This window comes from Megascapheus bottae, chromosome 2 (assembly GCF_031878675.1).
Source record: "Megascapheus bottae isolate mThoBot1 chromosome 2, mThoBot2.hap1, whole genome shotgun sequence".
Classification (NCBI taxonomy): domain Eukaryota; kingdom Metazoa; phylum Chordata; class Mammalia; order Rodentia; family Geomyidae; genus Megascapheus; species Megascapheus bottae.
Window position 1 is genome coordinate 24,581,983 of NC_143510.1, and position 27,817 is coordinate 24,609,799.

General features: G+C 41.0%; 1 protein-coding gene across 6 annotated transcripts in view; it reads right to left on the reverse strand.

Moving 5' to 3' along the window:
• Thrb (thyroid hormone receptor beta) overlaps positions 1 to 10,096 on the reverse strand; it is a 349,517-nt gene extending 339,421 nt beyond the window's left edge. For 2 of the 6 annotated variants that reach the window (XM_090322256.1, XM_090322295.1), the window contains exon 1: positions 9,593 to 9,705. The gene's annotated coding sequence lies outside the window, so the exon portion shown is untranslated. Of the gene's footprint in view, positions 1 to 5,336; positions 5,410 to 9,584; positions 9,706 to 10,019 lie in introns of those variants that run through there. The other 4 variants (XM_090322280.1, XM_090322263.1, XM_090322288.1 and 1 more) reach the window with 4 other exon arrangements.
• Positions 10,097 to 27,817: the final 17,721 nt, after the last annotated feature.

The window sequence follows — 27,817 nt, forward strand, 5'->3', positions numbered from 1 at the left end:
AGCACAACTTCTGGCTTTTTCTATGTATGTGGTATTGAGGAATTGAACCCAGGTCTTTGTGGTTGTTAGGCAAGTACTCTAGCACTAGGCCAAATTCCCGGCCTGAATTCCCCCCATTTTTAGCCTGCTAAAATGATTCATTATCAGCATTAAATTAGATAAAACTTCCTGCTTGCTGGAGAGGATGAAAACTGTTCTCACGCAACTGTCTCCACTCTCTCTACCACCCCTGAGAGCAGATTCTTCTAACAGTTCCCTTCACCTCCAGACACTTTCACTCATGAAAGATCCTAAACAATTCCTTAAAAATGAACATCTGATTTTCAGAATTTCTTGGATGTCTTCATGCTATAAGCTCAGTTCATCTTCCTCCTTGTAGCTCCAACATCCTCCTAACAATTTCCCAAATATGTCACACTTTTATCCCCACTTTCATTTTTTTTGGTCAATCCTGGGGCTTGAACTCAGGACCTGGCCACTGTCCTTGGGCTTTTTTCTGGTTTGCTTTTTTTTTTTTGCCAGTCCTGGGCTTGAGCTCAGGGCTTGAGCACTGTCCTTGGACTTTCTCAAGGCTAGAGCTGTACCACTTGAGCCTCAGCACCACTTCCAGCTTTTTTCTATGTATGTGGTACCAAGGAATCGAACCCGGGTCTTCGTGCATGCTAGGCAAGCACTTTAACCACTAGGCCAAACTCCCAGCCCCATCCTTGGGCTTTTTTCAAAGCTAGCGCTGTACCACTTGAGCCACAGAACTACTTCTGGCTGTTTCTGTGTATGTGGCACTGAGGAATCGAGCCCAGGGTTTCATGCATGCTTACCTACCACTCTAACCTGCCCCTTATCCCCACTTTCTATGCTTGTATTTCATGCTCCTTTTTCCTAGAACCCTCCCTCCCTGTCTACTATCTACTGTCCTTACTACTTCACAAAAGGTACCACATGGCAATTGCCACCTCAGTATTAGCCTTACCACTACTGTGAATTGCTGATATTAAATTGTGGATCAGATACCGCATTATTGTATTTAATCTTCACATTTCACAGATGAAGAAACTAAGCACGTATAATGGAGTCAGCTAAAGGGAGCATATGGGCTCACATATTCAACTATACAGCCCTGGCTCTTATCCTCTACAGCAGTGGGAATGGTTCCACCTCACAGTGGAAGACAATGCTGAGAGACTTTTATGATTATCACAACTGGTGCTAGAGTCACCACTGGGTTGAAGCCAGAGATGCTGTTAAACCTCTCGCAATGTCCAGTAGAGAACGCTAATGTCTGGTGATGCCACTAGTATGGAGTGCAAAGGAATTGTCTAGCCCCAAATGTGAATAATAATTGCTGTTGACAAACACAGTGCTACAGTAAATTGCTTTGTCAACCAACTCCACGGACTCTGCACATCTCTTTAGCAAGAAGTTTTAAATGTTGGCACTTTCCATCATGCCTGGCACCTAGCATCTGCCCAACTGGACCGGATGTCTGGGTGGAAGGATGGACGCTGCGGGTAGGGAAGGAGTTTATTTGAAGGTTTAGTTTGTGATAATTTCAATTATATGAAACCTAAGTATACATTACTTTTTAAAGTTTTTTATCATTATTATAAAGGTGGTATCCAGAGGGATTATAGTTACATAAATCAGGTAAGGAGTACAATTCTTTCTGAATAATATCACCCTATATTCTTAATTACTAATAAAGGGATACATTTAGACATTTCAGAGCATTCCTTCACTGTATGGTCAGGGACCTATAGAATGGATCACCAAATAAACTGGTTTTTCACAAGGCCCCAGGAAGTCAGATGCTTTTCAAATTCTTCATAAATGCTACACTAGAGAATGAATCCATAAGTTCATCCTCCACACAGATAATAACTTAAATTATTTTTTAAAGACTTAACTGCATAAAGTTCTCCTGGTTACTTTTTTATAAAAAAGAAAAATATTATAAGTTTATTTTAACCTTGTACTTTAATCTGCTATAACTACAATTCAGATATAAAACATCATTCTAGGTCTCCAGATATGGAAAAAATGACAGAAATTACAGTCAGGCTTAGGTGAAATTTCAAAGGAAATAAAACATAGGCAACAGAGAAAAAAGATTTGTACAAATCAATAATATAAACATTACAAGTAAAAGGAAGCTATAGATAATTATAACATTTAAAAACTAACACAGCACGATTTTCAGAACATTGTAAAGTACTTTAGTAGTAGCATTAATTAGCATTGCATACAAACAACTAGATTTTGTCAAAATGAAAAAACAGAAAGGTCCACTGTGGGCTAGCACAGCTGCTGTGACTTATCACTTAGTATGAGCCTGATAAAAACAAATGAGCCTGATTTTGTAAAAGTGCAATGAAGTGAATTTTTTCCTCACAATTTCTTGTATGGTAGATTAGCCATTTGCCCCTCCCTCAAAATATGATAATCAAATACATTTTGTCCCCTGCTCTCCACACTCTTGGGCATTCACAACATGTTCTGCAAGTTCTATAGGAAGTTATTACGCTCACGATTTCCAAAACACAAGTGACAAAAAAACAACAACCAGATTTGCTAACATGTCCAGGTATAAGAAAGGACTGGATACATGACAGGATTTGTGGTGTGGCAGTGAGTGGCATTTCTTACCATGATTTGGAAATAGGGCATGGGGAGTGCAAGAGAAAAGAGACAAGCAGGAGCTCCAGTGGCGCAATCGGTTAGCGCGCGGTACTTATACAGAAAAGAGACAAACAGTGCCTTTGTTAGTGTATGTGAGACAAACCTGCCACAAGAAGTGACACACACTCGTTACACAAACAGATTCTGCAGGTATGCACATGAATGAAGTTGGTTAGACAGCTATACAGATGAGGGAGAAATGTTGGGGGGGAAAAAGGTGACTAAGCCCAGGAACACTATGATTGTTATCATCATCCATCATTTTTGAGCACCTGTTCCAAGTAAACATTGCAGAAACTTGGAGAGACAGACTTCCGAGTAAAAGAACTAATAAAGTGAGGAAAGCATACATGAGGTTCAAGAGCTACAGGTCACCAAATTAGGGTCAAAGTTGGGACCAAATGTTAGAGGTCACAAGAGACTGGCCAATGGGTTCCTGAATGTCAAAGTCATATATGATACCATGAAAGCCACGACTATACTCTTGATTCTGTGCATGGCAAACACTCCTGAGCCTGCAAAGATGACATGAATTTCTTCATCCACATTTTTGCTTCAATCAGCACTTATAACTCTCTGGTAAATCCTTAAGTCTGGATCATAAATGAGAGCCATGAATCCCAGATGGCCTCCTTTGGACACTAAAAACTTAAATGCCTAGCTTAGTTTAAACTCTTTGCTAATTATTACATGTGACTCATCTTCATTCAGTATATACACATACATGCATAATATATACATGTATGCATAATAATATATAGGCAATTTTTGAAGGGTAGGATTAGAATAAAATACAAATTATATATATGTATATAATCAAATTATAACCCAACATCCAGATTTGGAAGATCTCATAAATGTAAACTAGAAGTTTCTTCACAGTGCCAAAATGGATTAGGAGTTTGTCTTTTTGCTTTGCTTGAACATATTTTTATAAATATGATTTAATATTGTGTGTGTGTGTGTGTTGTTCCTAGGGCTTAAACTCAGAGTCTGGGCTCTGTCCTTTAGCTTTTTTGCTCAAAGTTATTGGCTTATCACTTGAGCTGCAGATCTACTTCTGGCTGTTTTTTGTGCTTACTTGGACTTTTCTTGCCTGATTTGGCTTTGAACTTAGATCTTCAGATGTCAGCTTCCTGAGTACCTAACATTACAGGTCTGAGCCACTGTTGCCGAGCTTATCATTTCAATTTCATTTTTGGTAAGCATCTCCCAGTAGACTGCTCAAGGTTATATTTTCTAGCCACAGCTTCAAATGTCATTTATTCTGGGTTAAGAGTGATAGATGCGCCGATTACAAATTCAGATAGTCAGAGATCAGCATTATCTATGTCCATTGAAATATATTCTAGAATATGTGACTGTCAAGATGGAAAGGCTATTATTTGCTTTCCCGGGTAGAGTCAAGGCTCCTGGGTTCTAATCAGACCCTCTTGACTTGTCTGGAAAGAGATCCTTGAGTTCAATAAAAATAGTTCCGCTCAAGAAGGACTGCCAGTACAGAAAGTCTCCAAAGTCTACAAAAATTAGGGTAATGGAGACCAAGGAACATTAGCATAGAATGCCAATCCCTATTGTAGTTGTAAGTTGGCCAGTTTCCCGAGAAGAGGCTACAGAGGATATAAGTGTGACTCAGTGATTTAGATATGGTACTTGCTTAAGTGCCATAGTTAACTAGCAAGTTTAAAGATTTCAGAATGAACAGTCTTAATCAGAAACTCACAGGCCTAAGCCTATTCAACATTATATTACTTGGACACAAGAGGATTCTAGTTGAATTGCAATAGAATCCACACCACACTGGGGCTTCTGAGACCACAAGGCAATCATCTCCACAGAAATAAAGCAATTTTATTACCTATGGTGTCACAGGAGGAACTCAAATAGGCATAATCATTCCATCATAATGGAGGGCACTGCAGAGCATTTTGGTCTTAATCTATACCCTTTTCTCACTGGCTACACACTACACCTAGCAGGGTCAGGCACATAGCAGACTCACACATATCTGTACACTGAGTGAGGAGTCAAATCGAAACATCACAATGACTAAATCAAGCAATGAGTTAACTAGCCCTGCATTGCCCAACCATCTCTGACACTAGCATGAGCCCTTCTAGTAAAACAGTCAGCGATCTGGACTTATGATGCAATCCAGGCAGCAAACATTCATTCTGGGCAAAATCAAATTAGAAGGCACCCAGCACAGGGAGAAAAAACAAGCACTGCTCCTTCTCCCCAGCTATCACTTCTTTCAAGTTCCAGCTGTGTTCATGTGCTGACCTTTCAATGAGGCACTTACTAGACTGTCAAGAGAAGGTAAACCCACACAACAATCCCTCTCCCATTTCAATTCAGAGGTGGGGCAGAAATGGAAACAGGAAAAGAGGTCTGCAGACTAAAGCAAAAACATCAGGCCCACTTGTTCAGGGAAGTCTGTGGCTGTAGAGTTATTTTTCAAGTTCTTGGCTTTCCTGTCCTCTCAGATTGCTCTACCCAAAAGCCTGGCTGATACATTAGATATCTGAGAAAATTAGCTTAAAGGACATGCTAGCCATTCATTCCTCTAGTTTTTCTGAGTTCTATTTCAGTATCCAGGACCATCGCCAGAAACTCTACCACTGGAGCATAGTAGCCTGTGACCCCAGAGATGAACTCACATTGGGATATTTTTCTTCACAAAGCTGTCTGCAGTTTTCCCCGCCTCTGGATCAAGGGTACAGAATGTGTGGCCTGCAAAATGACAGAAAAAATACAAATGCTTCCAGAGATGCTTCTTGTGAGCTGTCCATGGAGCATTTTCATGCACAGATAATTCAGTATGGCCCTTTTATGATATTATAAATGTCCAAATGGCCTGCAGCAGATAAAGAAAAGATTGCCTCCCCCCTGTGAGGACTGGTCTTTAAAGACATGACCCTACGTCATTTTCTATTGAAGTATTACTGTCCATAATAGGATTAAATAATCCATATGAATATGTATTAGTTGCCAGGCACCACAGTAAATACTCCGTATGTGTTACGTATCAATACTAATCACAATCCTACATACCACCTCCAGATTTCTTATTATTTGCTGTGAAGTTGGCTACACTGAGGCTCAAAGCTAAATAAATACTCTAATGCAGTAAGTACTTAAGATTTCACTTTTGTCTTCCATTGTCTCTAAGATGATCGTTCCTTCGCACTTTAAACAGTCTCATTGTTTTGTGGGATTTTTCGGTGTATGTGTGCCAGTCCTGGGGCTTGAACTCAGGACATGTGTGTTGCCCCTGAGCAGTTTTTGCTCCAGGGTAACACTTCACAACTTGAGCCATAGCTCTGCTTGTGGCTTTCTGAGTAGTTTATTGCAGCTCAAAGCCTTATGGGCTCTCCTGCACAAGCTGGATTTGAATTGCAATTCTCAGATCTCAACTACTTAGTTAAGATTACAGATATAAACTATATGAGCCTAACAGTCTCTTGTCAAGTTTTTACATTGCATTTACTTAGACAATACTGAAGGTTATCTCTCTAAACAAAACAAAATTTGTCATAAATATCAAGTATAATCTTTCATTTTTCAATTGTCAAAATTTATCATGAACAATAATTTGAAGATGATCTCTTAGGTAACATACTCTGGTGACCTAAAACCTCAGAAAATGCAGTATGTCTCACAATCATCTGATCCAAAACGTGTCTATGAAAGTATAACTTAAGGAGAAAGAGTAAAGGTTGTCTGGCTTCTCTTACAACATAGGGTAACTTTCAGGTTATTCTCAAATATACCCTCAAGAACTATGTCTGTCTAATTTTAGATCCTGCCAGGCCCATGTTTGCCTCCTACAACCACCATTTTTACAGCCTCAACTCAACCATTGCATGCCCTTGATCTCTTTAGGACTGCCAAGGCCAGAGCAACTGCCAAGACCTGCTGAGTGAGAAGTCTTTGCTATCTCCCAATGATGTCTGGTCTGTGGAATTTCACTCTTAGTACTGACAATGCCTCTGGAACAAATAAAGATTCTACTGAAATTCAGAGAGGTTAAGGTCAACGTCTTCAGGCAATCAAGTGGACACATATAACAATTCTATTGTTGAGGATTTCCATGTATTCGTGAAAAATATTCCAAAAGGAACTTGGAGAAGTGTCCCTCTTCATTGTCACTACTCGGAATGGTGAGCCCATCGCTGAATTTGTGAGTAAAAGAGATGAGAGACAGACAGTGAGAGAAGGAGCAGTGATTTTGAGCTACATACATGGGGTTTTATGCATGCACACACATGCTGAAAATGCTGTCAGAACCAATTGGCTAATGATGCTCAGGAGTTTTGAAGAGCACCATGTTTGGATACAGCTATTAATGTGTTCAACATACCTAGCAGAAACACCTGCTGTGCACCAAGAACTTGACATGCCAGGAATCATCAGTTAAGGAGTCAGTCAAGATTCCAGCTTTCACTGACTTCATTTTCTAATACAGGGGATTGTCAAGGTAATGAACGATTGCCAAGTCAAAAGAACAATTCCGATTGCAAATAGGAATGGAGATGGACAAACAAGCAAACAAAAACCAGTGTGGCCTTTCTGAAAAAAAGAATAAGGGACAGCCCTTGCTCCAGTGGTCAGGGAAGGCCTTTCTAAGAAGGTGACATATCGTCTTACACTAGAATGAGAAGGAGGTAAAGAAACCAATCACCTTTACTCTGATTTCCATCAAAAAGATGAGCTTACTAAAAAAAGAAACACACAAATGCACTAGTGGCTCCACAAGATTCCAACAACCTCAGGTAAAATCTTCAACTTTCTTCTTGAGATTTTAACTTGTCTTTTTCTTGAAGATTCTCCATTAAAAGAAAATTCTATTAATTCATCAGAATCTGCTACAAAAAGAAAAAGAGAAAACCCTAAAAGATAGGAGATGGAGATTTTATTTCTCTTCATAAAATCAGCAACTTTATGTAACAATCTCCCAATATTAACAAAATTGTGTCTTTGCATTGTAATACCAGCAGGAATTGTTTCATGTAAAAGGAAAAAAATGAACAATTTTGTTTCTGAGTTATATTCAACATCATCTACTTTTATTCATAAAACAAAGCCAAACTGTATTTACTATCAGATGTTTCCCCTTCTAGTACACAAGAAACCTCTCAAAATTAACCAAAAATCTGTTGTGATGGACCTGTTTAAGATGCACGAATAATAAACAGGTGACCACTAAAACCAATCACATAAAGTAACACCAAACAAATCACTTCTGATCAAATAGCTCTTTGAACCAGATGAAACACAAGCAAGTGTCATGAAAACATCTTAAAAAGTCATCCTCTGCTCAAAATATTTCTCACTGAAACATGTTTTTTCCATTAGTGTATCCTGGGCTTAGTCTTATCAGAACTAGAAATAATTAACAGAAGTGTATTAGGGAGCCAGATCAGTTATCATGAATATTCAAAATGAATCATGGAACGTTTCTCACTGAAACACATTTTTTAAAATTCCTTTGCAACACAATGTATGAAACATCTCATTACAGTATACACAAGCGAGAGGAACCAAAGGCCAAATCGTGAAGAGATGTTGCCCAACAGGTCTAAGTTACCTAACATTTATCACTAAAGAAACTGCAGGTTTTGTGTCCATACACTTAATGGAATCGTTAATTTCTCCAGCTTCATATTCGTTTTTGTTTTTGTTTTTAAAACTGATTCCCACTGGTACCTACGATCAATTAACAAGCTGAGTAAGAATTTCAAGTTCATTCACTGCCTAGACACCGCATTGGAATGGTTGCAATTTCTCAATATATCAAGAGAGAAAGAACGAGTCGTCTGAACCTGGCTGTTCACTTAAACTCTCTTTGACTCATTTAATAAATGCTTCTAAGCTAGGCCCTCCTTTAAAAATTTCCCACTTGGTGGTGGGGAGGGGAAATCCCAGACAATTAGCCTTTAATTAAAACAAACAAAACAACTCTTACCCCAACCCACCCCTCCATAGGACAAATCAGAAGGCTTAAGAATTAGCTCGCATAATAATCCTACTGTGGCCACTGGGAAAAATCGTCCTCCAAAATGACAAGTCCAACTAAGAAGGACGAGAAACACTTGGAATAATAATAATAATAATAAACAAGACAACATTCCCCCAGATGAGTGCTGGCCGAGGGCTGGTTCGGGAGGGGGGGCTGTGCCCAGCTCGCGGATCGCAGGGGGACCCCGGGAAGATGCTGCCTCAAGGAGAGCCGCAGCCCCCAGCACACCCTCGGGGCCCATTCTCCTTTCCAATCCGCAGCCCCCCCTTCCCACCACCACGAGAGGCCAGGACACGGCGGGCGCACACCGGAGACCAGAGTCTCCCCGTCCCTTTAAACTACCCCCGCCGTGCCTGCCAACCTTTTCCGAACCCCCCTCGGGTCACACAACTTCCTTCTCATGGAAACTTCCACTGGGTTCCGCGGCGGGCGCGGAGGATGCCAAACTCCATTTCCCAAGGAGCCTGTCAACAACCAAGGCGGCTCGGGGGTAGGAGGCACCGCGCCATGCACGGCGCTCGGAGCTTGGGGAAGAGGGGGTGGGGGGTGAGATCAGGGCCCCCCCCCACACACACCCCGCGGTCAGCCGGCCCCAGGGACTGCCCCCAGGCCAGGCTTCCCAGCCGTCACGGCACGAGCGGGTGCCTTCTCCCAGATACGGGGCGCGCAGCACCCCACGCGCGCACACAGGTACGGAGGTGACACCCCCGCCGCCCACGCGCGTCCGGCGCCGCCGCCCGCCACCCCGCGACACGCGTCCCTATCCCGCCCACCCTGCTGGACAGTTGCCACGGACGGGGCGCCCCGTTTATCCCTGCCTGTCCCTCCCCCCCCTCCGCCTTCCCCAACCCTCTGTGCCTCCCGCGCCCGCCCGCCTTCTTCTCACCCAATTACCAGCGCCCTGGAGCCGGTCGGGTCGGGCGCCCGCGCCCGGGGAACGCAGCCTGCGGGCGCTGGCCCGAGCCCGGAGCCCAAGGTCTCCTCTCGGCGCGCACTCACATTATTCATGTAAAGTTAATCCCCGCCGCGTCACGGCCGCCCGCCCGCCCTAGGATGTGCGCCTTCCTTGGCCAAACCCCGCAGTCTCCACCCTCCTCCCCCGCCCCCTCCGCCCGCCGGCGGGGTCCCGGGCAGCGCCCGCCTCTACTCTCCGACCCAATGTCAACTCCCGGAGCCCAGCCGGGAGTCCGAGCCAGGCCCGCTCCCGCCCGCCCCGGCCACTCCACTTTCCCCCGCGCGGAGGAAGCGAGTGGAGTCCCGGGGCCCCGAGTCCCCGCCTCCCCGCGCCCCCCGCGCGCCCGGCCCGCGCCCGGCGCGCTACCTTACTCCGGAGGGCCCCCCTCCCCGGGGCCGCCCCTGCTCTGCGCCGGCGGTGCCAACCGGTGACCTGGTTTCCCCTCCAGTTCTCTTGGCGGGCCGACTCTCGCGACGACGGTGGCGGCGGCGGCCAAGAGCAGGCAAACCCGGCTCCGCCAGGGGCGCAGCGAGGAAATGGCCTCCTGGCCGCGCACCCCGCCGCCGCCGCCGCCGCCCGGGGAAGCCCAGCGGGCGCTGACGTTCTCTGGTCGTCCTGCTCGCGGACGGCGCTCCGGCGCTCTGCCCGCGCCACCTGTGCTGACCCCGCGCCCTAGCCCCACGCGCTCGCCCCACGCCGCCTCCGACCCGCCGCCCGCGCACCTGCCTTCCTGGCGCCACCTGTGCCGACCCCCCCCCCCAGCCGCCCCCGGGGTCCTCGCCCCTTGCCGCACGGGGCAGGCCGCCTGCGCACCTGCCTCCCAACGTGCCAGCGCTCTCCCTCCACCCGGCCCCACCGTGCCCTCCACCCCGCACGCCTGCCCAGACTGGCGCCTCTGTCCACCACCCGAGTGCAGGTGCACGGAGGTTGGAGTTGGGGCGTCCATTCCTGTCGTTGGAGAAGAGGCAGGAACCGGGGTGCTGAGTGATGGGGGAGGGGGAACTCCCAGGAGCCGGGCCTTCTTGGCTGGGCCTCCTCCTTCTGCCTCCCCAAAACCACTTGTGGAGCAGCGTGCTCATGTCTGAACATCTGGGCGCTGGCTCCACTCCTCTTGTGGCCCCTCTCGCTGGCCCAAGCACCTGGAAGTTCTCATGTCGTGGTTGCTAACCCTGGAACAAATGGGAATTTGGAAAAAGGTTTCTTGCCTCTCCTGGAGGGCACCCCGTTATTTGCATCCTGGGGGTAGTTATGTATGTGCAGGGTGGAGACTCCTCAGGTCACTTGTAAAGAGAGGCCTCATGAAGTTTTTTTTTTTTTTTACTTTGGAAATATGCAAATAAAAATCTAGAAGACAGGGGCCAGGAGTTTGGCCTAGTGGTAGAGTGCTTGCCTAGCTGGCACGAAGACCCGGGTTCGATTTCTCGGTACCACATACATAGAATAAGAAGCCAGAAATGGTGCTGAGGCTCAAGTGGTAGAGCTCTAACCTTGAGAAAGTCCAGGGACAGTGCTCAGGCCCAGAGCTCAAGCCCACGACTGACAAAAGAAAATCTACAAGACATAAGTAACTTATACACTTGAAGTTTTCTGGTCTGGTAAATATATAAATACAGGTCCCTGTTCCTGAAATCTCAAAGGCAAAATGGAAATCTGGTGACTTACGTCCTGCACTATTTCTTGAGAAAACTATGTGTGCCCGGCCAGCTAACATTCAGCCAATAAGAAATTACAGCGCAACAGAACTATTCTGACAACAGAATACACTACTTTCTTATAAGTAATGACAAACACGACTTTCTAATTCATCATTCCATGTACGCATTTATGGATGTAACCCAGTGTGACTGAGCTAAGATGATTTGCATCTTCCACTCACTGTGGGAGTAATGTACACAAGATTTCTTTTTTTAATTACAGAATTTTCTAGCTGTCCAGCTGGTGACATGTGTCATATTCCAGCTTCTCTTGAGTAAGGCAGCTCCACCCTCTTGCTAACAGCATTAACCAGAACTACCAAGAATTCTGAAGCTAGAAGACCAGGGTTTCCCTGTGTTTTAAGAAAGAAAGAAAAAGATATACCCCCCCCACACACACACCACCCCAAGGTTTGGCTGGGCAAGTGAAAAGGAAACCTTCTGTCCCTCAACAGGCTCTGTAGACTTCATTTCCTATGGGCCATTTGCAAATTTATGCTTTATTCTTTGCCCTTAGAAGGTTGCACCATAGAAGTGGTGGGCTTCTATAGTAGGAGTTGTTCTCTGTGGGGAAGTTTCTGGGCTTTGCTCCAGAGCTGCCCTGGGATGTTTGGGTTGGTTTGGAGGAGAGCTGTAGTCTCCACCACTCTGCCTTCTACACAGGCAGCCCCCTGGTGGCTAACTGTGGCTGAAAGCTGGTCACTACAAAAGCCTGGCTCAGATAGGCCATCAGAGTTTACAGGTCTTTGCAAGGGTCTAGGAGCCTTGTGAACAATTTTGTGGTAAGGGGTGATAAGGGGATGCAAATCTGGGTTCCCAAGATGGATAGTAAGACCGAAAACATGATGAATATTGGTTTTTTTGCTTATTTCCTCTTCATGAATATATAACTTGCAGCTATTTTTTTCTACATCTTTCTTTAAAAGGAAGCATACAAACAAAATGAAGTACAGAAACATGGTTGTTTTTCTTTGTTCAAATGGCTTTGTTGTTCTGATCTCATTTTGCCTGGAAACTTCTGACAATAAAGAGTCAGTTGAAGTGCTCAATAAATCATAGTAGCATTATTCAAATCATTGGTGAGGCTGTGGTTGTAACATTGTTATATAGCAAGCATATTGAAACAACATGAACTGGTTAGATTCATTTGAACAGGTCCTCTGAGAGCAGTGTTCTAGGATGTATGGTGGTAAAGGATTAGCAATGGAACATGACAGCTATTTGTCTGGTTTTACACCAGAAAAGGTGAGGTGGGAGGTTGAATGATGGGTGACAGACTGAAGGTGGAAGGTATTATTCAAACCTACCAGTACAACTAAATTGAGAGGACTCATCAGAGTTGTTTTTCGGGACACATAGTCATCCCCTTTAGCCATCTTCATAATCAAAATCTAATCATTTCAACTGGATGACTCCTTTGAAACAAGTGATCCATTCATAGGCATTGCTTCAGCGATTGGGGTAAGAAAATAAATAGAACCCGGGGACTCAGAGGACTAAGCTTAGTCTAAAGTGAAACCAGTCTGAACTAATCTTTAGTTAATATTTTGAGAGATGGTTTATCATGGATGTTTAATTGTATTTTTATTTTAAGTATTGCATTTTAAGCCAGGTACCCATGGCTTGTGCCTGTAATCCCAGCTATTCAGGAGGCTGAGATCTGAGAATTGCAGTTCAAAGCCAGCCTGGGCACAAAAGTCCATGAGACTCTTATCTTCAATCAACTACCAGAAAACTGGAAGTGGCGCTGTGGCTCAAGTGGTAGAGTGCAAGCCTTAAACTGAAGATCTCAGGGACAGCGCCCAGCCCCAGAGTTCAAGCTCCATGTCCACAAAAAAAATTACATTTAATTTACCATAGCAAAGATATGGAACCAATCCAGATGCCCCTCAAGATTTTGTATTTATACACAATGGAATTCTCTGCTGCCATAAGAAAAAATGACATTTGTAAGGAAATGGAAAGACATAGAAAAAAGCATATTAAGTGAAGTAAGCCAGACCTGAAGGAATATAGTCTCAATGGTTCCACTCATTTGTAATAATTAGTATAAACCTTGGACTCTCCAAGCAGAGGATCACAATAGCTCAAAACCTAGAGACATAAGGCCATATAGGATGTGACTAAATGAAAGGACCTCCAGGATATGGAAACGAGTCATGTAATGTGTGATTGCTTCTCATCTCTTTTGTTGTCCCTTGGTTATTCTCATATTGTTACAGTATCTTATATAAGATTATTTGTTTATTTGAAATAGGAAGGGAAGGGGAAAACAAGATGAGGAGAGGGAGTGGGGGGAGGGAAATGGAGACAAAAACATGAGAAGGGGTATCAATGTGTAAGAAGTAATGCACCTTCTATCTGGTGACTATAACTGTAACCCTTCTATTAGTTACAATAAAAATTACATTTAAATATCACCCTTGCTTATGAGCTTTTTGGCCACTCACTGTGTTTTAGCAAATGCTATATGTCTAAGGTTAGTACCTTACCTATAACCCTGCTCGTGCTCTACTGGGTCCTTGTTTTCAGTCTAACTGGAGAAATAAAGCTGAATTTACTAGGTAAAAAAGCTAATTAATATATGGCTTGATATATGTGGTTAGGGAGTTAGAGATGTGAAAGAGACAGTTCTAAGATGTGAATGTAAGATGGACTTGAACATGACTTTGTTAAGGACTGAAAGGAGTGGAGGGACTGAAATAACATTGGGTTTACTGAAAACATTGGTATCCTTTCATTTATTCAACACTTCTTAGGCTGATTGTACAGCCAAATGAGCTAGCCCTGGAGATACCCAGTCTGTGCAGTGACAGTTCATCATTTTTTCTATGAAGGGCCCAGTGCCTCTCTTCCACAGCAATTTGATATGAGTATAAACCCTGCATCAATCTTTAGGAGAGAGAGATTCTTAAAGATACTAACAGACTCCAAATGAACTATTTGAAGGTTAGCAGTCGAAAGGGAAAGATATAAATTATAGTCATTCGGAAATCCTTGAGCATTGGTTCTAGAATCTTTCTAGTGACCCTTAGTTAAGCCTCATATAATTTCTTATAGTCTACACACGTCCTCCCATATATTTTATCTCATCCTTAGATTACTTGTAATAACTTAGGCAATGTAAATACCATGCAGTTGTCATGCTGTAATTGCTAAAGGAATAATGACAACACAGAAAACTCCATATTTAATAGAAATGCATTTTTCTCCAGTGTATCTTTAGTCTGTGGTTGTTGAATCTATAAATGCAGGAACCAGTGATGTAGAGGACAAAGACAGGTTCAGGAAAAATGGATGAATCGGTTGAGACTTTGGCTGCTTCCAAATGTTCCATGCAGCCACTTTCTGCACAGAGAGAGGGCATGCAGAAACAACAATATTATTTGCTGGTCTTAGTAAAAGTGTGGGGCCTGTTAGGCAAAATATCAGGGAAAAGGGAACTATTTTCTTCATTCTTTTTTTAATTTTATTTTTATTGTAATTAATAGAGGGGTTACAGTTATAATAGCCAGATAGAAGGTGCATTACTTCTCACACATTGATACCCCTTCTCATGTTTTTGTCCCCATTTCCCTCCCCCATCCCCTCCCCCAGCCTCTCCCCTCATCTTGATTCCCCCCCCTCATTTCCACTTCTTTCTTTGGAATTGTTATGACATCCTTTATTTGCTATTTAGACTCGTTCTCAGTAAAGAAAAATAAACGTTTTAAATGACAGGCACCATTCCTCTTTATATTGTGCAATGCCAGTTTTAACTGCAAATATAAAAAGCCTCTTGCTTATATACAAAAATCAATGAAATTACAGTTTGAATTTTGTAGCTTATGTATGCCTGTGCGTTTTGTCCTTACCAGAACAGTGCAACATGGAACAAAACTGTTTTTGTTTCACTTCTTAATGCGTGCCAGTTCTGTGTGCCAAAACTCTGCCTTTGGCCCACTGATGTGTGAGAGAGAAGTGAAAGGAAAAGGAACTGGGAGCTGTCTTATCTTCCCTTTCCTTCTAGGTCATCATTTTCAGGCTAAGTGGGTAGCAAATACAGTGAGGCAATGGGACTGCAAAGGGAATAAAAAGCTTCCTCAGTCATCCTCCTTCTGGGTTCAAAGTTATTTCAGGGTAGAATGGAAAGCATAGAAAGAGAGTCCCTCTCTCCCAAATGTTGATGAAATTTGCCTACCTCACACTGACTTTGAGTTTGCTCATGTCTCATCCACTGGAGCACCTTCAGATTTCTATGTTAGTAGGACATCAAGAATGTTATGCGTGTCAGTGGCCATGCATGTTTGCGTGTGTTTCTTATGTTCATACACATGCTCCATTGTCTCAGCAGACATCCTCTGTAAAATGCAAGTTCAAAAGACAAAGTTGGTTATGTGTGCAAGAGACAGAGTTATGAGGCCAGAAAGTGGCAGTTCAGGTGCCTCTCTCTCAGTCTTCACTTAAGGGACTGCTGGGTCTTGGGACACTGTGAATGGTGGGCAGAGAATACCACTCCCTTCCTTTGTTTTTCCACTGGAGCTAGAAGGTGCCAAGATGGTTGGACAGGAACTAGTAAATGCTAAGCTGAAAGAAGCCTGGGTTCCCTAATTACCATGTGGTAGAGAAGTAGGTTCTCCAACTGAACTGTTACTGAGATTGAATAAACAACACCTTTTGTGTTAAAGTCACTGAAAAGTGAGAGTTTATTCATTGCATTCACAGTAGTGTTATCTTAATATACCTGTCATTGGGCCAAGCTTCATCACAGCATAAATCATCTTTCTCTAAATAGATGCAGTTAAAATAATGAAATAGTCCTAGGTGCATCAGTGCAGACGCAGATCCAATACAAAATGTGTTAAAGCAAAGTTCACAGTGATCATTTTTAAATTGATTTGTAATTTACATATGATAATATAGATAAATCCTATCTATTCAGTTTGATAAATTCTATACCTTTATGCCACTATTTAATTACTACCCAGAAAAAGATAAAAAATATTCCCAGCATTATAGAAATTGATCATGTATCTCTCAAGAGCCCTCCCTCTTCCTTTCATAGGTAGCCACCATTTTGAATTCTATCCCCATGGCTAATTTTGTGTGACTGGAACAACAGCACATGCTCTTTCTTGTAAATGATTTTCTGTCAGTCAGTGTAGTGGCTTTTGAGCTAAATTCACTTTGTTGTGGAGGTTAGAAAGTTGCCCTACTTTAAATTTCAGTTTTACAGTCCCCTGTATAAATATGTGGCAATTTATTTTTTTCTCCACTGCCTGGGCATTTGGTGTTTCCAGCTTGGGAATGGAAAAAAATATCAAGCAGCTATTAACATTATCGAACAGTTTCTTCTTGGATATTTATGTCTCTTGGAAATCTGCTTAGGAGTGGAACTGCTGGCCATTCATCATTCTAAATGTTAGAAAATACATACTTAATATGCAATAATTGAATAAGTAATTGATGAGTCTGTATAATAATTCTATTAACAGTAGTAGTGAGATGCTAGCATAATTATAAGCAACTAAAAGACAATCAATTAGCACTTGGTGACTATAGCTCATTCTTATAGCTATCATAAATAAAATATTCAAGATCACATGGAGTCTAACTAGAGTATTATTCAGCATTACAAGTATAAAATCTTCCCAATGTTAAATATTCAATACAACATTGTTTTATGTATCAATTTGTTATGGGTTCTACTTTCAGCTCTCATAAATAAATACACATGCTATAAAAAGGCGATTTAAGACAGATGCTAGTAGCTTGCTTCAATAATTCTAGCTACTAAAAGTGGTTGAAAACTGAGGATTACTGTTTAAAGCCAGCCCATGTAAGAAAGTCCACAAAATTTGTTTCTCTAACTAGCAAAAAGCTGGAAATGGAGCTGTGGATCAAGTGGTAGAGCACCTTGAAAAAAAATCTAATGAACAATGCACAGGCCCTTAGTTCAAGCCACAGTCCAGGCACAAACACAAAACAGAGGAATGAAAAAATGAAAATTCTGATGTTACATTTAGTACATCAAAGAAAAGGTGAACGAGGAAAATGGTGGCAAGAATGCTGAAACATTTTTAAGTTAAATCTTAGTTTTTAGCCATTTGGGTAATAGAGTTAAGATGAATCAATTAATTGCTAACTGTACTCTAATAATATGTTCATTATGAGCACATAAAAGTACAGTATGTTGCTAAGTTGCCAATCACAGAAGAATTCTAGTTGTCAAGAAGTATCTTCCCAAAATATGTCAATTAAATGTGTGTTTTAAAATCACACTCCTGTGCACCTAATATGGTTTGGATGTGGTTTGTCCTTCCAGCATGCCATGTGTTCGAAGCTTGGTCCTCAGTGTGGTGGTATTATGAGGTGATAGAACCTTTAAGGAGAAGAGGTAACTTGGAGGGAGCTAAATAAATCATTGGAGGGACACCTTGAGGAAAGATTCATGTAGTTCTTAAAGGGTTCTGTCAAGAGCAAGCTATTATAGGTACTGGAAGAGCAAGATCATCACTGCAATCTTGGAAACTCCATCTACTTTCAGTCTTCCATGTGGGCTATCTCTTGTCTATATTCTCCCACTATGCTGGAATATATCACCTGTCATGATGGAATGAAACTAACTGACCTCACCAGAGGCTGCATCAATTAAATGCATATCTTTACTTTGCAAACCACACAGCCTTGAGAATTTTGCTATAGCAATGGAAAATGAGCTAATACATAAAAAATGGAAGTGCAATTAAGAAAAATTTTAGTGGAGATATGCTTTCTGCTTAGGAATAAAGTGAATGTTACTTGTTTTCAGGGAGTAAGTGCTAATTCTGTATATATATTATATATATATATATAACATATATGATATGACATTTGTGGAAGATTTTTTTTGCCAGTCCCGGGGCTTGAACTCAGGGCCTGAGCATTGTCCTTGGGCTTTTACTTCAAGGCTAGCACTCTACCACGTGAGCAGCAGCACCACTTCCGGCTTTTCTATGTATGTGGTACCGAGGAATTGAACCAAGGTCTTCATGCATGCTAGGCAAGCACTCTACCACTAGGCCAAACTCCCAGCCCAGGGATGATATTTGTGATTATGGTTATACTTAGATTCTTAAAATCCCGGAATCAGTCATATTTGGAACAATAGTCCCTAAGTTCTGATTTACTTGCTTTTGTCATTTTGAGTGAAATCTCAATTTGAGGATAATGTAGGTCTCCTATTTTTCTTTAATATAGTTTTCTTTTATAATAAAACCTCACCCGTGGTTAACAAAGTATTATGAGAAGTACTAGTCAGAGATCTTTTCCAACCTCTGCCAAATGTATTTTGAACATCCACAAATGATACATTTAAAGAAAACTGAACCTCAAGTTAGTACAAGAAAAGCTTGTTTCCATTTTTATTGACAGAGTGAAAATATGTTCATTGGGGCTCTGATGGATAATATCTGATTAAGATAATCTGTTTGGATTCCAAGGTTTGTTGTTTGAATTTTTTTTAAAGCTTAGTTAGCTTCTCCAAGCCTCAATTGCTTCAATGTGAAAATGGAGAAATGAATCACACCTACCTGACAGGTAGAGAGGGGCGAAGAACCTGTGACAATGTCGGATAATATGGTATACCCTACCTGCCATGAATGATGTCCTCCGTTATTATTTTGGGGAAATAGTAATGTCTGGCCCCCAAAAGCTTAAGAAAAATGACAAAGATGAAACTTTGTCTTGAAAGGTCATTTTTTTCTTTCCCTAATCACACAAGTATTCATAAATTTCTGCATAGTGTAAACTACCTACTACCTTGCAGAGACGCCTGTATTATTGAACAAGATGTCAAGTGTATGAAAAGGGGAAAGACTCCTTAGGAAAGATTAACATACATCCAAGTCAGACTTGTGGAAATAATAATTTCTTGACACAAACTCCTTTTGCAATTGATGACTTTTGACTTTCAGCAGTGATATTGAAAGGAAACAACTCCATTCTTAGAAAGATATGTTTATAAATGTTGCCTTCTAACTATATTGGAGTTCCTTTTTCCAATATCAACTTCTAAATTCCTGGATTTTTTTTTCCAATACAAGAGTCAATTGAATCATCCAGAACTCTGCTAATTCTGGATTTGGTGCTAATTTGATCTGAGCCAAATTTGTGGTCATGTGTGTGCTCTTAACGTATTATTTATTTCCTGGTCCACTTGAGTGAATCAAAAAGTACAAGGGAGGAGGAGGCGCTGTGGCTCCAGTGGTAGAGCTCTAGCCTTGAGCTGAGGACAGCATCCAGCCCCAGAATTCAAGCCCCATAACAACAACAACAAAAAGTGAAGGGATAGGACCAAGTAATCGACAAATCCATTTCTTACATTCATAAGACCTGTGCAATTCTAGCCCCTCAGCCATTAGACAAAAAGCTATATTTTATAGTGTGAATTCTATGCTTTCTTAGCAACATATAAATGTGGGAATTAATTTTTTAAGCCATAATCTGGCTTTATTTTTCCCTTGTGGGGTAGAAAAGGAAATAGGCCTAATTTCCATTCTCTAGAAAGATAAGAAAGCAGCTCTTTTGTTTTCGTGATGACTCTAACAGCATTTTCTTTTGTCAAATGCCAGATAATTTTCATCTTCTTTGGTTGGATGAACTATAGATTGAATTTATCCTTACTCTTGTCTTTATTTAACTAATGACCAGAGACTCAGTAAGTTCAAGTAATGTTTTGTGATTTCCACCCATTTTTTAACTCATCTAAAATTCTTTTTTTGTTGTTGTTTTCCCCCCGGTCCTGAGGCTTGAACTCTGGACCCAAGCACTGTCTCTGGGCCACTTTCACTCAAATTCTACCACTTGAGCCACAGCACCATTTCTGGCATTTTCTGTGATTAATTGAAGTTAAGTCTGACAGACTTTCTTGTGGAGGCTAGCTTTGAACCACTGTCCTCAGATCTCAGTCTCCTGAGTAGCTAGGACTACAAGCATGAGCTTCTAGTACCCAGTAGTTAATTGTCTTTAATCTCTTTATCTCTGACTAGGAAAAAAAATGTTCCTGATTCCAACTGTTGGTCTACTTACCATAAAACTTTCCCTTCCAGAAAGTGTCTCACCTGTTACTGTGTGTCATGCTTCTTATTTTTGTGTATAGACTTTGGTGAAAAATTTGAAACAAGGTTTTACTATGACTGAGATTCCAAGGAGTATGGGCCAGAAGAAATGATGCTGAACATGTCTCTGTGTGTCTGTTGGCCATTCTTTTTCCTCTCTCGAGAAGTCCTACCATTATCCCCAGACCCATTTGTTAACCCTCTTTTGTCCCATCACTTATTTATTTATTTTTATTTTTGGTCAGTCATGGGGCTTGAACTCTATCTGGGCCTGGGCACTGTCCCTGAGCTCTTCAGCTCAAGGCTAGTGCTTTACCACTTGAGGCACAGCCCCACTTCCAGTTTTCTAGTGGTTAATTGGAGATAAGAGTTTCATGTACTTTAGTGCCCAGCCTGGCTTTGAACCTCGATCATTAGATCTCAACCTCCTGAGTAGCTAGGATTACAGGTGTGAGCCACTGCACCCAGCCTCATCACCTTTTGTACTGAAGAAAATCTTCATTGCCAAAAAAATGAATGAAAGACATCTTTTGGACAACATACTTGGATCATGGACAATCGGTAGAGGTTGGTAGTTTGTCTTGTCTTCTCACAAAAGTTCTTCTTTGGGAATGAGGACCCCAATGAAAGATTGATGATGACTAAAAGCTTAAACCAAGTGCACCAAGTAGTGGCAGGCAGTGTTCTGGGATGGAAGTTCCTTTAGGAAAGTTCTGATGAGAACTGGGTGGCTGGCCCTCCATCCTCGACCCCACTGCTTCTCTGTACTGTGGAGGCATGGACAGTGATTCCTACTAGAGGAATAACTGTTTGACAAGAAAAGAAGCCCAGGTTTGGCTTTCCTGTGCCTCAGTGTTCTCCTCAGTGGCACAGACAGTTCAGATGTTTTTCCTTCCTCGGGAAATTAAATTCTGATGATCCAATGAAGTAAAGCAATGAAAGACATCTCCCAACATTCTTAAAAATGGGGTTTTATTTGGGGAAACACAAATGTCAAAGAAGCTGCACCCAAATAAAAAATCATTGCCCCTCCCAGCAAGCCAAAGACAAGGATTGAGTGAATTTAGGTCACATTGCTTCTGATGTCAGAGTTCAAGGCAGCAGATCTCCACACGTGAAATGCTACTGGAGAGCTATTTTTTTTCTTTACTTTTGGACACTATTTTGAACCAAATTTCTCAGTTCTCAAGGTTCCTCTTGTTTTTCCTTCCCTCTTAGTTACTTTGACTTTAAATTTTGTCAGGAAAATGATTTATCTGTAAGCTGGCTTCCAGTAGATGCTGAAGACCATATCTATGAATGATTTTGTCACTCATATTTATCCTGTGCAAGTGACAATAGTCATGGCTTGTTACTGTAGTGATAATCACTAGGAAAATTATTCTTTTTATGATTCTAGCACAATATGTTCAATTCTTCCTCAGGGCCTTTGTACATACTGGATTCTGTACATCAGGCTGTCTTCCCAGATCCTAGCAAGGCTCTCTCCATCAGTTTAGAGTTTCCAACAATGAGTATTTTCTTTTCTTCTGACCATTACATCCAATAAAGCAATTATCTTCCCCTCCCTGTCTGATTCTTCAAATTTTGTCCTCCTACCAAAAGCATAAGCATCATTTGCTAATGTTTTTGATCTAAAAATTCTTAGACCACATTAAAGACCCACTGAAGTAGAAACCTGGGAGGATAAGGTGTAGAATACGTTTATTGGTTTGTTTGAAATAAGGAAGGGAAGGGGGGAAAACAAGATGATTGGGAGGGGGGAGGGAAACGGGGACGAAAACATGAGAAGGAATATGAATATTTGAGAAGAAATGCACCTACTACCTGATGAATATAACTGTTACCCCTCTAAACATTCTCCCCATAATAAAAAAGCATTTAAAATTTTAAAAAAAGCAATCTTGATTTTTAAAAGATACCCAGGATTCTGATAAGAATAGAAGTTCAAGAACCATTGTTCTATCTCTTCACTCTGCCCTGCCTCACAGTCCTTATTACCAAGATTATATTAAGTGCTCTGTTCCTTTTACCACCCAATTCCTTTAGCAGACCTCAAGTCCTCTGCTATAGTTTAGATGCGTTAGGGGAATTTACAGCTCTATTGTGTTCGAGGCCAGAAATGTGTCCCCTATATTCTTCAGACATGAAGAATACTTTCAGGAAAAGTCCCTGTGTGAATGAATGATCTACAGTCAGATACTAGTTGATATCCTGCTGGCTTTCATTGCATGCAGACTATTTCTAAACCAGTTGTTTAAACAGAATCTGTTGATGGCTGTTCATTCATTACTCCATGGATTCGCTGAGTAATTGTGTCAGTTTAGAGTGGATAATCTATGATTAGACATAGAACACAATACAGAGCACGAAGTAACAGCTTGTTCTCTGGACTTCTCTCCCAGGTGATATGGACAAGTGGACATGGACTGAAAAGGAACCCAGGATAAGAATTGCCCTGTCATTTGACTTAACTTTCCTGAGTCAGACTTTCTAAAGCTCTCACTGGTGGTAAATGCTAGGTCTTAGAACAAGACCCAGCTCTCACCATTCTGGCTTTAACGTTGTGTTTAAAGTGGATTGCTGGGAAAGGCTATAATACTAAGACAGAGAGAGATCATAGGATCTGGAAAAGGCATGACATTAGCACTTCCTTAAAGCAGATTTTGTTTTGTTTTATGCCTTCTCAGGATCTTTAATGTGCTAATTTGTTTTATAATTGTTGAAGTGGGAAATGCTTTAGAATTAGTGGCTCCAAACTTTGTATTAGGAAGTGTTTTATGTACCACGACCATCTAAGGGGACTAGTGAATGTGAGAAACTGTCAAACCCATATTTATAGGCATCTAACATGTCTCCTCAAACAGTCAGATAGTAACACTCCATCTGATATCCTTTGCTGCATAATGAATGATTACCAAATTAGTAGCACAACAATTATTTTATTATTGTTCATGGCCCTGTGGCCCTGTGGCCTGAAGAGTACATCATTTATGGGCATTTTGCTTGCATGTTTGGTGGTTTTCACGTTGATTAGCACAGGGATTTCAGCTGAGATAAGTCCATTTGTTCCTTATAAACTCTTACCCTTGCCAAGGTTTCTTTACATTGTGGTCTCACAATCCAAAGAGAGCAGCAGAACAGGCCTCATGTCTCTGCCATGTCATGTCTGCTAAAACTCTACTGGCCAGACCAAGTCAGTTGTCAAATCCAGATTTAAGGGAGGGAAAATTAGGCTCTTACAATTGAGAGGAGAATCTGTAATTGCATATTGCTAGGATATATTTAGAGGTACAAATCAAACATCTATTTCAAGAAGTTTGAATGAGAACAATCATGTATTGGTTTACTTTGTGTTGTCATTACAAAACACCTGAAACTGGGTACTTTATAAAGAAAGGTGTTTTGTTTAGCTCCCAGTTCTGGAGATCTAGTATACAAATCAGGCTCAGATTGGCTCTGGCAAGGCCTCATGCACATGGCAGAACAATGATGAATATGTGTACAGAAAACACAGGATGAGGTAGGAAGGGAGAGAGATTGAAAAGAGGCTCTTTTAAAGCAACCTGGTCTTACTTGCTTGAAGAAAGTATTCATCCCTCCTAAAGACCTAACAAGTCCCCACTAGGGCACATCTGTTCAGGGTTCTACCATTTCCCCAATTGCCACATGACTTTCAGTATGTGGATTTTTGGGACAAATTATACTCAGTCTCTCCTGGAATTGAGCTATTTTTTAATCCAGTCTAATGAACCCATCACCATATGAAAAGTTTTATACCAAGACTTTTCAAAGTTTCATCCAGTGCTTCAGAGACTAAGACAAATAATCAAGAGTAAAGGCTGATCTTGGCCAAATGATGTTCCCTTATTTACGGGTAACAACTTACCCTCATTGTACCACATGAAAAAACGACTAGGGCTAAATAATTGCATATATTTGTGCAAGGAATGCGCAAGGGATGTCCCTTATCCAGACAAGGGACAGAGATATATTTGGATGATATCAGGACTATTGACAGTCATGTATCTTGAATGCTCAGCTTTCTGTGTGTGTGTGAAGGGGTTGTACTGAACACAATGCCTCACACTTGCTAGATAATAGCTCTACCACTGAGCAACCCCATTAGTCTCTTATGTGTTGATTTTCAAGGCATGGCCTTGCTTTATGCATGGTCCAGCCTGGACACTATGGATGTTTCCTTTCTTCATTGGGATAACAAGAGTTCAGTCGTTGGTTGGAAGAGAATCTAGGCTGACGTGGAACCACGATACCCTAAACTATCTCCCAAGTAGCTAGTAGTATAGGAAAAGTCAAGACACCATTCTGGTTTGATGGTCAGCTTTTATCTGCCTATTATCTGTGATGATGCTTAGAACAGTGTAGTAAATCAGATATCAGGTTCTGGGCTTAACCTCAAGGCCTGGAGTCTGTCCCTGAGCCTCTCTGGCTTTAAGGCTAGCATTCTATTACTTAAGTCATAGCACCACTTTCCAATTATTTATTTTTTTTGAATAGTATATCAGAGATGAGTCTCAATGCACTTTCCTGTCTGGGTTGACTTTGATCTTTGATCCTTAGATCTTAGCCTTCTGAGTAGCTAAGATGACAGGCATGAGCCACTGGCACCTGGCTTCTGAGAAGATTTTGATGGAAAAATAACTGAGGTTCTTTCTTTGTGAAATTGAGTCAAACAAGATGGAAAGCCATTTAAAGGAGTAGTGAGGTACATATATCTGTACTACTGAAAGGAAATAGAGCTAGACACCAGTGGCTCATGCCTATAATCCTAGCTATTCAGGAGGGTAAGATCTGAAGACTGAGGTTCAGGATAGGCAAATCCAAACTCTTATCTCCAATTCCCCAGCAAAAAAAAAGCAAGAACTAGAACCATGACTCAGGAGGTAGAACCCCAACTGTGAGCAAAAGAGCTGAAATATAGCAAGAGCCTTTGAGTTCAAGCTCTGGTACCAGCACAACAAGAAAAAAAAAAGATAAGAAAGGTCCATAGAAGAGAATTATGAGTAAAGGCACTTAATTTAGATGGGGCAGTCTCAGAAGCCCTCTTTAAGAGTTACGTCAGTTAAGAGCTGAAGATAATACTATATGTAGCAAAAATAGATGCCAGAAATAATCCAGAAAGAATAGACTAAAGCAACAGGAAGTACAGAATTAAAAACAAAGCACAGAGTTAAATGTGTCCTGAAAAGGAAGAAATGGAATGGTCAAACGATTATAAAAAGTATAATTTTTTTTATCCTGAAGCGCTATCAATGTGTCCTGTTTCTTTTCTTTTCATTTTTAAAAATCTTACTTCTGGTTTTGAGCAAAAAATAGTTTAGGAGAACATCTGCTTTAAATTACCATCTTGTTTTAAAGGCTGCACTCCATAAACAGAATAAAAAGCAGAACAGCACAAACTATCACAAGTTTAAGAGCACGTGTGACCACTAACTTATGAAGTATTGGGGACAAATTAGGAAAGGGAAAAACAAATTTTTATGATGTCTGGTAATACTATAGCCAGCTTTGACAGTAAGCTAAAATTAGGACTAAGGAATAAAATGATTTGTAGGGACTAATGATTCACTGTGGTGGAATTGTTCCAGCATTTTTATTTCTTAGTGACATATGAAACAGAGAAGAACAAATATTCCCTTTTCTCCTATTCTTTGTTGTGTTTCTTGCGGTTGTCTCATCTTTGGGTAGGATCATGGTTTCATATGTAAAAGTTCAGACAGCTTTAGTCATTTAATTGGTATTTATATCCCCAATAAAATTCCAGGCTCAGAGCACTATTGACATTCTGGGATAGGTTATTCTTGGTTATAAGGGGGCAAATTTTGTTATAGGAAATTGAAAGCTCCCTGGCCTCTACTTCCTAGATACCATTACAACCTATAGCCAAACTTCCTTTCATTTCCCCAAGTCTCCAGATTCGCCACATGTCCCTTTGGGGCCAAAGTCATCCTCAACTGGGAATTTCTGTTCTCACTTTCACTCACAGAAAATACAACTTTTGCTGCTGTTTGATTTCTAGAAGTAAGAAACTGATGATTGGCATGTTTTAGCATGGCATAAAGAGTAGAGAAATGTGGCACTTTTTAATAATAGCATTTTATCCAGTTCTATCTTAAAACAGTATCTAATTAAATTAGAATCTTAATGTTTTCAGAATCAAGGAAAAGACAGAAGCAAAATGTTTCAATATATTTCTCACAAAATGTCCAATACACACCAAGTTACCAATTGATAAGTTGATTTTTACAAAGGCAGTGACACATTCACTAATCATGAATCTGCTACAGTACTCTTGTTTGAAAATTAGTCCCTAACCATGTAACAAAGGAAATCCCTTGTCTAGGAAGTACACAGTAGCCCTGGGCTATCTCTGAATATCTTATAACAACATCATATTTTGTGGGTGCCTCTGCATGCAGAGCTTGGGTATGTAATTTATAATTCCATACCTTGTACTTCCTCACTCACACAGGATATTCTATTACTCATGGGCAGCATAAAACAATTCATTTTTTATAGAATATATTAGCACCTAAATAATATAATCAAGTTGAAAGACCTTAGGAAGATCTGTTTTCTCAGGCTGTAGATAAAGTAATACATGCTTACTGCTTTTGCCAACATCATAAAATAGGAGAGAGAAGAGGATCAGTTTACCCAGTGGATATTGGCTGCACCATGATGATAAATTAGCAAAGAATTGTTCATGTACCTCCCTGGCTCAGGACTAGTTAGCAAGATGTTGACCTTAGTCAGAGCATACACAGGCTGTCAGGAATGACAAATGAAAAGCCTCTCTGCCCTGGCCTAGCCATGACTAAACAGACTTATTGACTATGGGATATAAATGTAAGACTGTCTATTAAGTGTAATGATGCATTATTAAGCAGATTTTTGCTAAGATATTGCCACCTAGTGAAAGAAGGTATGGAACAAAATCCTGATGTAAAAAGAGATCTTTTCTTACTTTTCAATTTCTACTCAATTCTCCTGATTTAAAACACCTTTCCATCAGTCATTCAAAGTTACTATACCTTTGTCAATAACAAATAAAAAACAGGATTTGTAGAATATGCATATACACCTATATTCAGTTGGTCAAATAATGAACTTATAACCATTTTAAGTGGATGAGGAATATATTTTAGTAGAATCTACAGTGCAATTATATCTTCTAGTCATTTCTAACAATCTTTCTCCAAGTTACCACTTAAAATGTAATTTGTGCTGAAATGCAACAGCAAGCTTAATAAAGTCCTATTACAACAGATGACAGCTAACACAGGAGGCTAAATATTGATAGTAAGATATTGATGTAAGAGAAATAAATAAAATATAAGATAAACAGAATTTCACACGCGGAGACCTTAAA